Source organism: Serinus canaria, chromosome 1, assembly GCF_022539315.1.
Source record: "Serinus canaria isolate serCan28SL12 chromosome 1, serCan2020, whole genome shotgun sequence".
NCBI lineage: Eukaryota > Metazoa > Chordata > Aves > Passeriformes > Fringillidae > Serinus > Serinus canaria.
Window position 1 is genome coordinate 22,150,019 of NC_066313.1, and position 15,719 is coordinate 22,165,737.

Sequence of the window (15,719 nt, forward strand, 5' to 3'; positions counted from 1 at the left end):
TCTATTCCCTTCCCCCCTCCCTTCCCCGTCAGTACACACGGAAACACAAGCATAACCATGCATAAAGTGGGAGGGTGGGGGGCAGTCAAGGATACAAACTCCCTCTTAGAAAGTTTGAATTCTTATTAACCCAGTGATGCCTCCATAATGTTACATTAGATCAGCAACATAAAAGTTAGAATATATGTTTCCTTTCTTCCTAGCAAAGGAAACTGCAAAAACACTAATAAAGAAAAATATGTGTTAAAAATATCCAGGAGGAAAAAGTACATGTACAATAACCAAAATTAACCCACTCTGCCCCCACACCAAAACAGATAAACAGCAAAATCTCTGAATAAAAATCCTGTCAGAAAGAGTGGAACCTGCTTTCTCTTTTTTGGCTTTTATTTACTGTATGCCAGGCATGGACTTTAAACTTACAGTGTGCATATATATAGAAAACAAAGAACGAGAGTCACCGTTAACCCTGGTCACCGGCATTACAGTTAAAAGTCATTGGCAAATACTAATAAACCCCCATTTAGCAGTAAATAAGGAAAACATGATATATGGACGGACAGATGGAACTGCATAAACAGAAAAGAAAAAGCAGAGAGACCCACAAACATACGGAGAGAGCTGTTTTAAAAGAGTGAAAGATATTGATTTACTTGGAACTAGTGTTGGAAAACAAACGTATTTGTTTCCTTCATGATTAAAACAAAAGTAATTAAAGTGAATCATAAGGGGGCACACCCTTAAATAAGTCGGGGGGGGGGGGAACATTTGTAGAGGGTAAGGCCTTCTATAGATGTTCCGAATTTTAAGCTAGCAAATAGGTCTGGCAAACTTACATCTCTAAATTAAAAATCGAGGGGGGGGGCGGGGGGGGGGAATAAAGAACTGGTGGTGGTTTAAGGAGAGTAGAGGCTTTATTCTTTTATGTTTTATAAAAGTTGACTGGCCTACCTTGTTCCCCAGTCCTCAGTTTGTCTCCTCATAGTCGCTGTCTCCCTGGAAGTACAGTGTGAGTGGTAATGACTGCCTGCCTCCCTAATGAGTCCATTTTCCTGCTCTTGATGTTGTGTATATACACACACTGCAACCTACCTTACAAACCACAGAGACGGGAAAGGGAGAGCGAGCGAGAGAGAGCGAGCGAGAGCGAGCGAGAGTGCGAGAGACAGGGAGAGCGAGAGAGGGAGAGAGAGAAAGGCGCACACAGACAAAGCCCTCCTACCAGACAGCAGACAACCCTCCTTCCCCTATCTAGCAAAATACAACTCGGCTAATGCAGCAACAGGTTCAATACTGCCAGGCTGAGGCAGCGTAGCAAAGGTATACGGGGCTGAGCAGGATTGCTGGCAAATAAACACTTCGGCGCCAGCTGGCTCCACCTTTCTTATTTATGTTACAGGATGTTGGAATGCATTGTTTCAGACAGTCCATACGATTATCATAAATACATTTTTTTGTGCATATTAGCATGGAGCGCCGAAACGTATCAGCCATTCTGCTCTGTAACCTTATAGCTCTAACACATGCAGGGAAGGTGTAAACATATCTCTTTTGACAGGCAGACTACACAAAGCCCACTGATGATTTTAAAGTCATGAGATCTTTCAAGAAAGACGCTCCTGGAGATAGGTTTCCCCAGACAATAGGGGAGCAGGGAAAATTGATCTTGATGAGGAAGAAGTCTTCCTAAGAGACTGCTCGGTAAACAATTGAAAAGAGAGGGCTATTCTCCCCAGCATTCCCTCCTTTCAAAAAACATATATTGGGAAGCTTCTGCCCCTACAGCTATAATAATGTGCTGTGCTTATGTCTGAACAGGTGCAATGCATATAGTACATGGTGTTACAAGGACAGAAATAAATCTCTCAAGTAAAAAAACATTTTCCCAGTTGCAAACAGGCCAAGGTTATTTAAAATACAGGTCTAATCTGAAGAATGTTCTCCCCACTCCCTATATATTTTTGCTGGGGGGAGGAGAGGGGACGGACGGGTGGTGGAAGGTGCGAAGGAAGAAAAGATAGGAGAAACAATACATGGAACTAGTTACTATATTTTTATTTTTACAATATTCTGTCACATCTGAAGAAGATGTATGCTGCTTCTAAAATAATTTTCACTCAGCTCTGCTTTTCATCACACATAAACTTATGCTGTCAAAAAAATTCTATTTATTTTAATGACAACTACAGACATGTCAAAATGGGAATACCAGGGAAAAAAAAACATTTTGCACCTGTATTTCATCCTTGGCAAATGCTCTTCAAGAACTTTACCCATAGGGTATTTTTTAGATGGAAATACTAGGTCCAAAAATAAAATAAAATTAAGTGATATTACCGAGGTTATGCTGTAAATCAGTAGAAAAACAGATGAGAACTCAATCTCCTGAAGCAAAACAGACTTTTCCTGAAGTAACTCATACCCACCTAAAAGTTAAGTCTAAGCCAGTTGAGTAGGCTCCCTCTGTTGTCAGTGGCGAGACAGGCACCTCCCAAACACAATTCATCCCAGCTTTCTCTGTCGCCCCACTAAAGAGGGAGCCTACACAACTAGATTAGGCTAAGCAGCTAGCTTGTAGTTGGCTAAATTAAGTAAAATGAATCTCACTTTTGATCTAAAGCTCTATTACAACATCCTGCTTCCCAAACTACATTTTTATTATCACATTTATTATTAGGCAATATATGCCTAAATTGTAGTGATGGAAAAGGGATAGTCTGCTGACTAAAAGAGACAGGTAAACTCCCTAGATTCATGGATTTGTACCCTCAGGCTGGCTGGATATTCATGATTCACAGAGTCTTTATAATATTAACCAGCCTGGTGACTGGTGAATTTGATTAGTTTTGTTCACTGGTACACATTTTTGTATTTTGCTTATAAACATTCTGGTTTTATCCAGATGTACAGTAAATACAGAAGGATCAAGTAATTTATTTCAAAAGGTTAATTTTCATTAGTTTTTTCATCAAAACACAGCCTCTCTTACCTTAGGGTGAAATATAAAGAGTAAAAAGCTCTAATAGATGACTTGGTTCAACTCCTTCTGTAATATTTAGCTACGTACACACCTGGCATGTGTAGAGGCAGCTCTTCAAGTTACTCTAAATATATATTACAAAAATTTAGTCATATTACATATTTTCTTCTCTGGACTTTATGACCATAATCACCTTATTGAAGGGTATGTAAGGTCAGGAAAGCAGAAGGGGCATTTGTAGACTTTGCTTCTAACTGTGGTAACTCGATCTGGCTGTGTAAGTACCAATTGAGCAGTCATTGCCTCAGTTTTTCCATCTGTAAAACAGACTCAACTGTAGTTCCATGAGTAGATGGTACTGTAAATATGTGAAGAGTCTTCCCATCTCGGCCTGGCATCTCTCAGAGTTTTACGATCGCAAATATTATGGGAAAAAAATAAATACTTTGTCAAGGGGACTTGTATTAAAGCCAGCTGATGAAAATCACAAGTTTTCATATCCTCATATTCAGTTCAAATAATAGGAATAGTCTTTGAAATTTAAAATTTAAAAAAGAGGTCTGCACCAAAATGAGGATATCAGATGTGAGAAGTTCTTAGCAGCCTGGAATATATGACCCTAAACTAACATTAATTCCTTTGTCCTACCAATCTTACACATGCAAATCTGAAGATATATTTAAAATGTACCAACTTTGCATAAAACAACACACTTGAACCCTTCAAATTTAAGACATTCAGATTGAAATCTGTGTACTGAGTCAGAAACACCAGAGTTTGAAAAATGTTCAGCCTTGCAATTGATCCAGATCCAAAACCTGTAAGTCGGAAGGCACCTAGATCCTTAACTTTTCTCTGACTTTCTAGAGATGTCATATATGCATCTGAGCCAGGGTAACAGGCCAAATTTCCTCATGTTTTGAGGAAGTCTGAATCTCAGTAAGAACACTAGAACTGAGCCCAGTTCCACTCACTTAGAACAATGCTTAAGGCCAGACCCAAACTGGAACCCAAAGCCACCCCTTCCAAAGTCGCATGGGGTTTGTGTACTCACAGAACTATAGAACTAAACCAAACACTTTCAAACCTCAAGACTGTTGGAAAGCAAATATGGAGTAGATTCCAACTAAAGCTAGTTTTGGCCTTCAATCAGAAATTAATCAAATTAACCATAATCTTAATAAAATCCAAATATATGTTTGACCTGAATTAAAAAACCCACAAGATGTGATTTGCACACCTGGTTCCTTGCCTGAAAGTCTTTTTTAGACTTAGATCCTAACCATCAATGGCTTGATTTTGGGTTGTCTTATTAATAATTTAGTCCATCTAAACCATTTTTTAAAAATCCTGAGAGGTGTGGTTTGAATGGAGAATCCTGATTTAATGTTTTGCCAACATAAAACTGCCCATTTGCTTGATTCAAAATGCTCAATGAAAGCTTGCTCACCACCACACCACACTCCTGTGGGCCTGCAATTCCTCCTCTCCATTATATGAGCAGGTCAATGGCTATGCACTTGGATCATTTGCAAGAAGCAGAAGGAGAACGTGTGGCTGCTGGCAGCTTTCAGCTCTGTGACAGGACTGGACACAGACCTGCTGTGTGACAGTGAGGGCCTGTGTGGCAGTCACACGGCCTGGCCATGCAGCACAACAGGCAAGCAAGCCTTGTCATGTGCCAGGATAGTACATCTCCCATGGCACAGACATCAAATTTTGGTTAAACCACACACGGTGGCACCGCATGAGAAAGGCTGGAACAGAGGGCTCCCAGCTGGCTCAGTAAAATGCTGCATTATCCATCTTGAATGCAAGAACAAGCAATGCTGGTCTACCTGGTAGATGATCCTCCTGCTTTTCTTTCTCTGCAAACTTGTCTTCTCAGTTCAGAGTTAGTTTCTAGCAGCTGTCATCAGGGAGGCAAAAGAGCCCTAAGTCCTCTAGCAAAGCCTCCAAAAGAAGGAAAAACATTACTAGCACCATAAAGGCTGGTGAAAGATTGGCATGTTTGGTGCAGCCAGAGCACCCATCTCCAGTTCTGCCAGAGAGCTGCAGAGCCCTGATTTTCAATCGTAAGGGGAAGATAGGGAAAACCAAAGTGCTCACCAGAACTTTGTTGCAAATGACAAGATTCTGGATGATGGACTGAGAGGGAAGGAAGGTACTTCAGTGCCAAATCACATATTCTAGACTGCTCAAGTCTCTCCTCTCCACTTTATGACTCCAGGCACACCAACATGCTAAGTTTAGACATATCTTGCTGGCAGCCAAAACTGGAAAAGGAGTCACGGCATCATGTAAACATGTCTGAGGATAAGAGCTACTTCCTTCAGAAAAAAAAAAAAAAAAAGCCTCTTAGCAGATACCTAAGGGTTGATTTTCAAATGCTGAAGAAATTTAAGTAAGACTGACTACATGAACTGGTTGGGTACCTTGCCTATCCCTGTGATGGGCTAAAACACTGGTTTTTATGTACTTCACATATTTGCCCTACAACATTTCCATTAAAAACTTCAGGGAGCTCTGCATTACCCAGGAACTGTTCCTAGAAACCAAGCAGGTTTGACACTATACTTCTGTTAAAAATCCCAGGCAAGCTTCCATGACAGTTCTGTTTCAGATGGTATAGGCAGGATCTAGAAACAGTCACAGCAACATGTCTGAACTTGATTGCTTCCACTCCATCCCCTTAACCACATCCACAGGTCTCTGAGACTCCCCTGGTGTATCACACCATCTTGTTGCCAGCCCAACAGGATTGGTGATTCACATGTCTCTACTGGTGTCCTGCAGTGTCTCTGCAACTTTGTGCAAATGTAATGAGAGAGATGCCAATTAAAAAAGCTCAAGAGTCCTGCAGTGTGGCAGGCTGATTCAAATTAGATACCTGTATGAAGTGATTAAAAATAGGTTTTTTAAACCTGAAGATAACAGGAGGACAGTATGTTTGATTTACATCAGCAGGGGCCAACGAAAAACATAGAAGGACCACACAAAGGTCTTTATTCCTGCAGATTTACTGGTGATGATGCTGAGGGCAGGAAAGGGGAAATAGAGCACACCTCTGGTGCCTTTCAATATGCAAAAAATCTCAATTGCTCTCCCATCTCTGCAGTCACTACATAGTGCCAGACCTCCAAATAAGTAATACTTTCCTTTAATACAGCAACTTTGGTCCATCATACCGTATTTCAGGTGCACGTAATCATAAACAAATCAAATCTCACAGCTTCTTTTGGCAACAAAACTACTGTCAGTCTCATTTTACAGATAGCAAAAAAATAAATGGAAAAAGTTAATCACCCTTTGGAGAACAGAAAGTGAAATTGGGATGTTAGCCTTTCTTCATCAGAAGTTCAGTCTATGTTGCCTCTATGGATCAGTCTCTCAGACAGCCCAGCTGATTTACAAGAGTGAGATGCACTTACTGAACCAGAACTGGCTTTTCTATTGGTTTTTTGGTTTTTTTTTTTTTTTTTTTTTTTTTTTGTTTTGTTTTTTTGTTTTTTTAATCTCAGAATTTCCTGAATAATAAAGCAGAAGCAAAGCTGACATGTCTCCAGCAGTTTAAATAGATTTGTGTAAATCTGTGTGCAAGTAGTGTGTACCAAATACCCACTTTCCTTTGTGATGACACCACCTGTACTCCAGTGGAGGAACATTTTGCATAATGACTGTTCCCCTAGGCCACCTTGCATTAAGGCTGCAAAATGGTGTTTCTGTCGCATAATCATCCCATGTCATACATTTTTCTAATGATGTGTTGGGCAAATGTTACTGCTACATCAGTAAATTGTGAGAGTGAGATCTCACAACATAGCAATTTTTGTCCCAGCAAGGCCAATCCCTTGCTTTTATATTCATCAACACTGGTGTATATCAATCACCACCTACAGGGACTGAGAGTCCTCATCAACTCCAGAAGACAGTATCATACCAACATATCACTTTCCAATTCAAAAACCAAAGCCATACAGAAAAGCCTTTAGACATTCATGCACATGAGCTTGGGATATACATGTGATATTAACTTTCTGTCCTGGAAAGCTAATTTAGCTTTCTGTGTAGATTGTGTTGCAATTATTTAACTCCTAACAAGGTGCAGTTTTCTGTAGCCTTGGCTGTACATATATGTTCATCCTCTCCACTGACAGGGTGCTGGGATATTACCTTTACTCGCATGGGCAGGCCATTCGTGACCAATTTAGCTGTTGAGCTAACATGCCAGGCCCTCATGCAAGCTGGGGAGTTACAATGAAGTCAGATCTTGTTACAGAGCCCACTGCATTGTAGGGGGTGCACCCTCTATTATATAACTATAGGCTCCCAGAGGTTACCTCTGATTCCACTGTAGAGACATGTTGCAGTTCAGCCAACATTTTAGGAGTAGAAATTTGATTAATTACTTATGAAAATCCACACTGAATCCATCCCAAACTGAACAAAAAATAATAAAAATTAGTTTTATCACATGAAAGGAGCTTTGGTAACAAACAAATCAGGATGCACATTCAACACTCTCTTTTGCCAGATAACCAGGATAACCAGGAAAGATTTCTGGTTTTGCCACAGAAAGTTAGGGAGCATACAGACTATTGAGTGCTGTCATAATGATTTCAGAAGTGAAAATTCTGAAGCTCAGGGTGGCCAGCATTTCGACTTTTACGTTGTTTAAATAGTAGGGGGAAAAGCTGCCAACAAACCAACACAAACTTCTGAAACTCTAGTGATTGTTGCAGCAGTTGAGATGCACTAAGTTTATCATGAATGAAGATCTGATCTTGATGGGGGAAATAAGTGAGACACATCACTAACAATATTTTGGAAGCTGTTATTTTACCCTCTGGGTGCAATTGAATATTTTCATAAGCCTATCAGCATGAATCCATTCTACCTGGAAAATATTTATGTCAGCATTTTCAAAGATGCTACTCATTCAAGAGGTAATTATCTCCTAGTTTAGAATATCACATCTGAGAATACTGTCCCCCAAATGAATAGCCATTTCTGGAAAAATAAAAACAAAAATGTAATGTAAGTGTATCAGAGGTATGAAGATGGAAATTTCATACTTCAACATTTATTGACTATATATGAAGTGGACAAAAACTTCTCTACAGAAAAAAACAACAAAGAGTGTTGAAATTTCAAACATTCTAAAACTCTTCAGTAGGCTCTAAGTTATGTGATTCTCTTAAAAGCCAGGATTTTTTTTTAATCTCTGTTATGAACAGTAGCATTTTAAAGCTTTTTTATGCAATTATTTAAACTAGAAATTTCTTTATGTACTTTCTTAAAGCTAAGGATGTATGACCAAAAAAAATAAAAAAATCATAGTATGTACAATAATGCTGTAATATTTGAAAGAAGCAACACTAAGTGGCATTATTCATCTAATATTAATAGTTCTTCACCATGACATCCCTTCAATGGATCCCTTATTTTCCTCAAATACAGTCATGCAGTGAGAAAGTTCCTCTCTAACATTTTTCTCCCTCTATTCTAGGCAAGGTTAAACCAGTGCTTTTACCAGGCAAACTGAAGTTGTAAGTTACTGAAAAGTCTGGACTTTCACTCAAACCTCTTTGGCTTGTTTCTCACTTTGAAGCAGTTCAGCCCCAAAATTTCCCTGTGGCACCCAGTATGAGCTGGTCCAAATTCCTGCTACGTCCCTGTGCTTAGCGTTTCTGGATATGCATCCCTAGAATCCCACTGCCAGCTAACAAAAAACATAAAGCCCAGGGACTTAGGGGCATTTAGGCCACGTGGTCCTGACCTGTGAGTACAAAATGTGCCTGATTCTCTTTCAGGGCTATCCAAATATTGTGAGGCCATTCAGTAAAGTAATGGAAAAGAGTAAAACATCAAGCAAAGGTTTATCTTTCATAGCCTCAGAAGCCCACTCCAGCAGCAAACAACTGCTGAGCCCTGTATCAAACACACAGGAAACACTAGTAAGGATGTAACCTTTTAACCTTTTTACAAAAAGCAGTGCCACTAACAATAGGTAAAAAAGTCTCACGTTCACAAACCTTGATTATGTGTAGACACCTAAGGATTATTTTTGTGTGTAGGTGGGCAGGATTTTTTGGCTTTGAAACATTTAATCAAAGATGTTTCTGAAGAATAAAGAACCAAGATGCACTAGATGTAATAAAGAAAAGGAATGTCTTGGTCTCCTTTTTTTTTTTTTTTCTTTTCTTTTTTTTCCTTTATGTAAGCTAAGCTCTATTAGAAAAACTAGACTGGGTCCAATTAGTCCTTTAGTTTTAGCCTAAAGGAGAATATTTTTTGATAAAGTGAACACAGTTTGCTCAGCTGTTTTAAAGGACACATTTAGAAGTGCATTTCTTTTCCTGAAGTATTAATTGAAGTTCATTTTGAAAGGAATAGATGAGAGAGTTTATTATTTAAAGTCAAAGAAACTAAAAGCAAAAAGTTGTAATAACTGAAAATTAAGCCTCAGGTCTTATTTTATACAAGAACAGAGATAAGAACCTTTCTCTCAATCAAACCTGCCAAAAATTGGAAGATCTAGCAAGGTTAGTGGTGGTGTAAGTCTGACAGAAATGAGCTTTGGTATCCTATAGACAAACAACTCTTTTATTTTGCCTGTGTTTGAACAAAAGGACCTTTCATTACAGAACTAGAACATACAGAACAAGGTGACATAATATTTTCAAAATGATAAAATAGAAACAAAGTGTACCAGCTTCAATGCCACACTTCAGTCAGGTTTTGTAACAGGCCCAAGTCAGATACTATTTTATGGTCAAAGGGCTCCTCTTCTATAACTTTCTTTGCAAGTATTAGCTAGGACTGTAAGATTTTTTATTGCTACCAGGATTATGTATGATTATATAATGAGAGATCCCCTTTGTAATATCTGTGCAATTAGGCATAATTAAGTTTGTCAGAGGAACGTTAATTTCCTGATTTTTGAGTAAATAAAGAATCAATGTTAGTATTGCACTAATCAGTACTAACTTACACTTAATTTGTTTTGTTTCAAAGTCAGAGGTCATATTGTGAAACCATTTGATAATATGCAACATAAAAACCTCAGCAAAATAAACAGAAGTTGGAATAAAGATAACTTTATATTAACTGGTACTTTGCTGTCCTACTGTTCCATTTGTTGAGTTGTCCTGAAGCCAACAAAATATTGGTAAGAATCAGGATACAAATATGACTTTAAGTAGTCTCTGTTGTAGTCTCAAAATGCATCAACATTTGTTTTTAACACATTGTGATAATATCACAGATGTTAGAACCATAAATGCCAATACACCTTTATGCTTTCTGTTTCAGAAACAAAGGTACTACCATGACAGCTGCATGGGATTCTCACCAGCTTCAGGAAATCATTTAAGGGCCAGGCATCAAGCAAGGGAAGAAAATAATGTCTGATAGGAACCCCACATAAATATTGAGCTATGCATCACACATCCATCCAACTGAGTAAGCAAATGAGTTTCAGCCTAAAATTCCTAGGGATTCCCAGAGTAAAGCTGCAATGTACAATAAAAATTCACTGAGGATTCTTAGATATGGGATTATGGGGGCAAACTGTGAGCAAGCTGTTAATGGTTACCTGGTGCAGCACAGCTATTCTCAGTCATGAGAGCTGAGACTGCCTGTTTAGGCATCATGTGCAGCTCATGTAAGCATCTTTAAAACAGGTATGAGAAAAGTAGCCACAGAGTTATAATGAAGAGAATTTATGGGGCATTACTCTCCCACATTGCTGTTTCAACATAAACAGTACTCTGGGTTCCAAGTATCAAAATGTGACAATGCTGAAGGTCTATGTAATATTATTATCTCTTCTTTTTCCTGCCTCATTTCTTGAGAAAAAAAAAAAAAAAAACAAAACAAAAACCAAACAGTAAAGCAGTAAATAGTTTCTACATTGAAATGACTGACAATAGTCTTCAGAGTCAACACTGCTTGACACATCCAAGAATTCTTGTATTAGGAGACTGACTGGAAACCAACAAGTGTCAGCTCACATCTCATGCAATCTTTAATTAGAACCTCACAGTCAGGCAGGCTACAAGCTTTTTACGTCCTAAATTAAAGCTGTAATTTTGGAGCACAAGAAGTCAACCACCAGGGAACAAAAGCACCAGTTCACCATACTGCTAAAAGTCAACTCAGTCTGACCCCTGTTTCAAAATATGAAGATAAGTGATAAATTACATCATTTTCTGGAGCAGCTAAGCTATTACAATTGCTATAGATTTGTAGTGTTAGGTACTTTATGATGCTGGAAGTTCTTTGGGATAACTACAGGCTACTCCTCTGAGAAAAGTTATGTGCAAGACAAATAAAGCCCAAAAATCTGACTTACAGGTGCTATCCACATTCATGTTACTACACTATCCACAGGTCTCAAAGCTTAACATTATCCATCCCTATCTACAACAGGAGTTCACTTTCAGAGGAATGAGAATACTTGCTTCAATAGCTCAAAGGTGTTCAAATCCCTGCCAGACACTAACACTTCATTCCACTCATTTTAATGGAAAATAGATGTCCAAATTCCCAAAGACAGCCCTTTTACCGCTGGGCCTAAAGAAGGAGATTACTTGAAAATATCTTTTTATCACAAGAGAAGACAGGAAAAAAAATTCCAATTAAAATTCGTGGAATTGATCGAAGAGTGAAAGCCATCAAGGAACGAGACGGGCAAAATGGGGAATAAAATAAGGGAAAAGTCCATAAAGTTATCTCAGTCTCCTCAAGGAGTAATAAAACCAGAACTTCCTACTAGAGTAAAAGAAGATGTTTCAAGTTTGTTTTCCAACTGCTAAAAAGATTAAAGACTAGGAAGCAGACTGAAAATCATGGCAAAGGCAGACCATAAGGCTGGAAGTAAAACATTGTACCATGAATTACTCAACTGTCACAATTAAATGGCCAGAAATTGCTCGAGTGTTTCACGAGTAGCCATAAGCACCCCTAACATCACAGGTTTTACTTTGAACTGAAATCCTTCTGCTCAAAAAACATTTCTAGGCAATACTACCTGGGCTGAAAAAGTATTTCTAACAGCAGTCTTCAGGCTTATCATGGAGATCTGGACACGTCTGAGATGAGCAGTGGACTGTGGCAGGCTGAGGTGCAGTATTTACCCTGCTTCTCTTAGCACCTTCATTCTCCAACTCCTCCCTGCTAACTCAGCCTTTCAGCCTTTCAGTCCTCGCTCATCTCATGTGCACTCAAGATCAGATCAAGTCCTGGGAATTTCTAAGCAGAGCACTGGGGCTAAGACCATCCCTGTGGGGACAGGGAAGAACTTAATGGATAAAGAGCCAACCATCCCACACAGTTAGCACTCTACACACTTCTCCCACTGTGGCCATGCTCTCAATCCACAGAAAGCTCCCTGGAATTTCCTGCGGTACCCGATACGTCCTTCTCACTCTTGAAGCAGTATATCCACTTCCGTCTTTGAGAAAACATCAAGAAACAGTTCAAATAGTTACTTGTAAAACTGATAGCTGGATTTCATTTGAGAGAACTACAGCTAAGATTGCACAGAGAGGCTGATCATAGCATCATAGAATGGTTTGTGTTGGAAGGGACCTTAAAAATCATTCAGTTCCAACCCTCTGCCTTGGGCAGGGACATCTTTCACTAGACCAGGTTGTTCAAAGCCTCACCCAAGCTGGCCTTGGTACCCTACTGGCACATGGATGCACACTACTTGGAACTTGTGAGAGAGACTGAAAAAAAAAAAAAAACCCAAAAAATAATCCTCAGAAGCAAAAAAAAACAAAAAAAAGCAATGAACTATCGAGGACCACTAAATATGATAAATATGAACAAAAGCAGCACAAATTGTATGGTACTGATAAATTAGAATATTTTTCTTTTTTCAGCAACTGAAAGTATCTGAGTTGCACTGGCTTTCAGAGAGATGCTCCCCATGCTCTCCCATGTAAACACCAAACCAAAACTCACATGGATGTGATTGGTGAGACAAAGCCCTGTCAGACAAAGCTAGAGGTGTTTCAAAAGCAGAAATATATTTGACCAAAGATGGCCTGCTCAGCCCCTCACAATAGACAGAGGGAAGATGTTATATTATTTTGCTGCAGGGGTTGCTTATATATAGTTTGGGAAAGAGTCCATGAGTCACGTTACCTATATTTACAATGTCAGATACAGAAACAATCCAGTGCTGACTATTCGGGATCTGACACTTAGAAATGTTTACATGAAAATAACAAAGAATAGGAAGAAGTGATGCTTGAAAAATCAAGCTCTATATTCTATCGGCAAATGAGAAATTTAAACATTCTAAGACTCAACAGGAAAGTGACACGAGTAAAGCAGTTCTGTCCCTCCTAAAAGACAGCAAAAACCAGAAATTCTAGCCTTCCTACTTACCTGGGGAATAACACTTTCAGAGCCTGATGAGAGAGATGCTGTTAGTCAATGGAATAATTTTTCAAATTATGCTAAAAAAAAGTAATAAACAAAACAAGTTTTGAATATGAACATACAATACTTCTAGTATATAAAAACTTCCATCAGGTAATCTGAGTAGTCTATAACAAGTCTAACAAAAGCCAGCACTCTCACACAGGTTTTCCATCCTAACTGTTAAATCCAGACCACAGGCTTCCTGCTCTACTGTTAATATTAAAGATACCAATATTACAAACTGGAGCTTAATGGTTAAGACACATAAAAATATTCATTTTTCTGACTTCAAGAGAAGTTGGAGAAAGCAACAAGTACCAAATGCATGTACCAAAGTAACAAAACCCAAGATAATTCTTTAAAAGTATAGCGTAGGCATTGTCAAAATTGTTCAAGACGTTAGGATGACTTCATATCCATCTCAAAAAATTCAGACAATTCACATTTGTAGACTCTTCAAGATGAGAGGTTCTTTTAAGTGAAACTACTAAAGCAGGACTCTGATGAGTTTCATGATCCTGAAAGTGAAATGTTTTAATGCTGTCATTATCATTATTAAACATAGCTGCAATGATTATTTAAATCTGTGTTCCAAATCTCCTAGATGCTCTTAAACATTAGACACCTTTGTGTCTTGAAGACCCAGAAATAAGCTTACCAGCTGATTATGCTGTAAAGAAAATCTCTGCTTAACAAGACAGATGCAACCTTATTTTGTCTTAATGATGTTGCCTTCAGTAGAACACAAAAGGAGCAACTGATAGCAATGATTGAAACATTTCTTTTAGAGACTTGTAAATTCAGCTGTCCACTAGAAGATCTCCAAGAGAAGAAACAGGAGGATAATAAAAGAAAAAGTAACAGCATTGAACAGTGACATTAGTGCAGGCTGGCTATCTGAACATGACAAATGATCTCCTAATGACCACAAGTTTATGGACAATGAAATGTATGTCTTTGTATGCTGCTACTAAAAAATGAAAATCACAAATATTGGTGCAGTGTTACCAAAGATATAATCCAGCAACGAGAAATGCATGAGAAAGCTGTCCTTACTATATGGTTAGACAGAAAGAAACAAATTTGAAACAAGAATGTTTAAAACTATTTCTTCTGCTTCTGATATATGGCTGCTCAGTGCTGTATTTCAGCCACACTAAGTGAAAAAGTAATGGCCAAACTCTGCCAAACCTGTACTATAGAGCCTAAAGACAAATCTGCTGTTACCAGCAGGCTGGATAACTCCAGTGAAAAAGGGTAACCTGAGTGAAAAAGTGCCCCTGGTTCTCAGAGACACTCAGTGTTCCTCTCAGGAACATGTGATTCTGCATTTGCATCAACAAGTGTCTTGAAATTTGCACTGAGAACAAGAAGGACTTTGATCAAAAAATAGCACACACTTTTCTCTGCAAGGAACTTTACATAGAGGTACTAAATTTACAAAAGCAGTTGAAGAAGGTTTCAGAGGGACTTGACAGATTACAGACTGATGACACTACCATTACAGCCTCAGTAGAAATGCGGTTTGATCTAATTAACAACAAAGAACTAGAACCACTGAAGAACAAAATTAAAAAATTATTCAAAGACTCTTGGAAGCTTTCCATTTCATAGCCACCAGGATGGATTCAAAACACAGACGGATGGGATTAAACCCAGGATAAGACGTCATTGAACATATTCCAGGTATCTCCAACATTCTAAGATTAAAAACTGAAGACACATATTTTGCCCTGAATATGTGATTAAAAATTGATTTGCTTGAACAAAATTAATTTTATCATGCAGGTAGAAAATACAGATATTAAATTAGGGCAGACAAGATGGCTGAACTTGGAAATGCTAGATTTTAAAACAGATGCATTGCTGTCCAGCCAACTCAGCATCACTTTTTACACATTTTTAGTTTATTCATATAGCTTTCATTGAAACTGTGTAACAGCATAGGTGCTAAAATCAAAGAATCTAGTGAAGCGCACCAATATGCAGAGTTAGATATAAAGCCTCCTAGACCTAATTTTTTTCATAAACTACAGAGACTGTGAAGATGTTCTTGTTTTTAAGTACAGATTCACACACTTAGCATTTTAGGCAATGTGTCTTTTTGTGTCCAAGGGATAAATGCACACATAAAATACATCACATCATTTGTGTGTGCTGTTTCAATGGATAATATACTGCATTTGAGTGTTTCCTCCAATAGGCTTTTGCAGAAAAAAAACCCAAAAAGTCATGCTGGGGAGAAAAATTCAACTTTGATACATTGGCTGCTGTTTCCACATACAAGTTTTCTCTCCACACC

At 38.4% G+C, this 15,719-nt stretch overlaps 1 protein-coding gene across 19 annotated transcripts in view; it reads right to left on the reverse strand.

Moving 5' to 3' along the window:
- Window positions 1-15,719, reverse strand: part of ZBTB20 (zinc finger and BTB domain containing 20) — a 475,279-nt gene that overhangs the window by 445,274 nt on the left and 14,286 nt on the right. For 12 of the 19 annotated variants that reach the window (XR_003945573.2, XR_007778053.1, XM_050977294.1 and 9 more), the window contains exon 1: window positions 952-1,291. The exons of 3 other annotated variants lie outside the window; for them this stretch is intronic. The gene's annotated coding sequence lies outside the window, so the exon portion shown is untranslated. Of the gene's footprint in view, window positions 1-951; window positions 1,292-15,719 lie in introns of those variants that run through there. 4 more of the 19 variants (XM_050977264.1, XM_050977272.1, XM_050977286.1 and 1 more) reach the window with 2 other exon arrangements.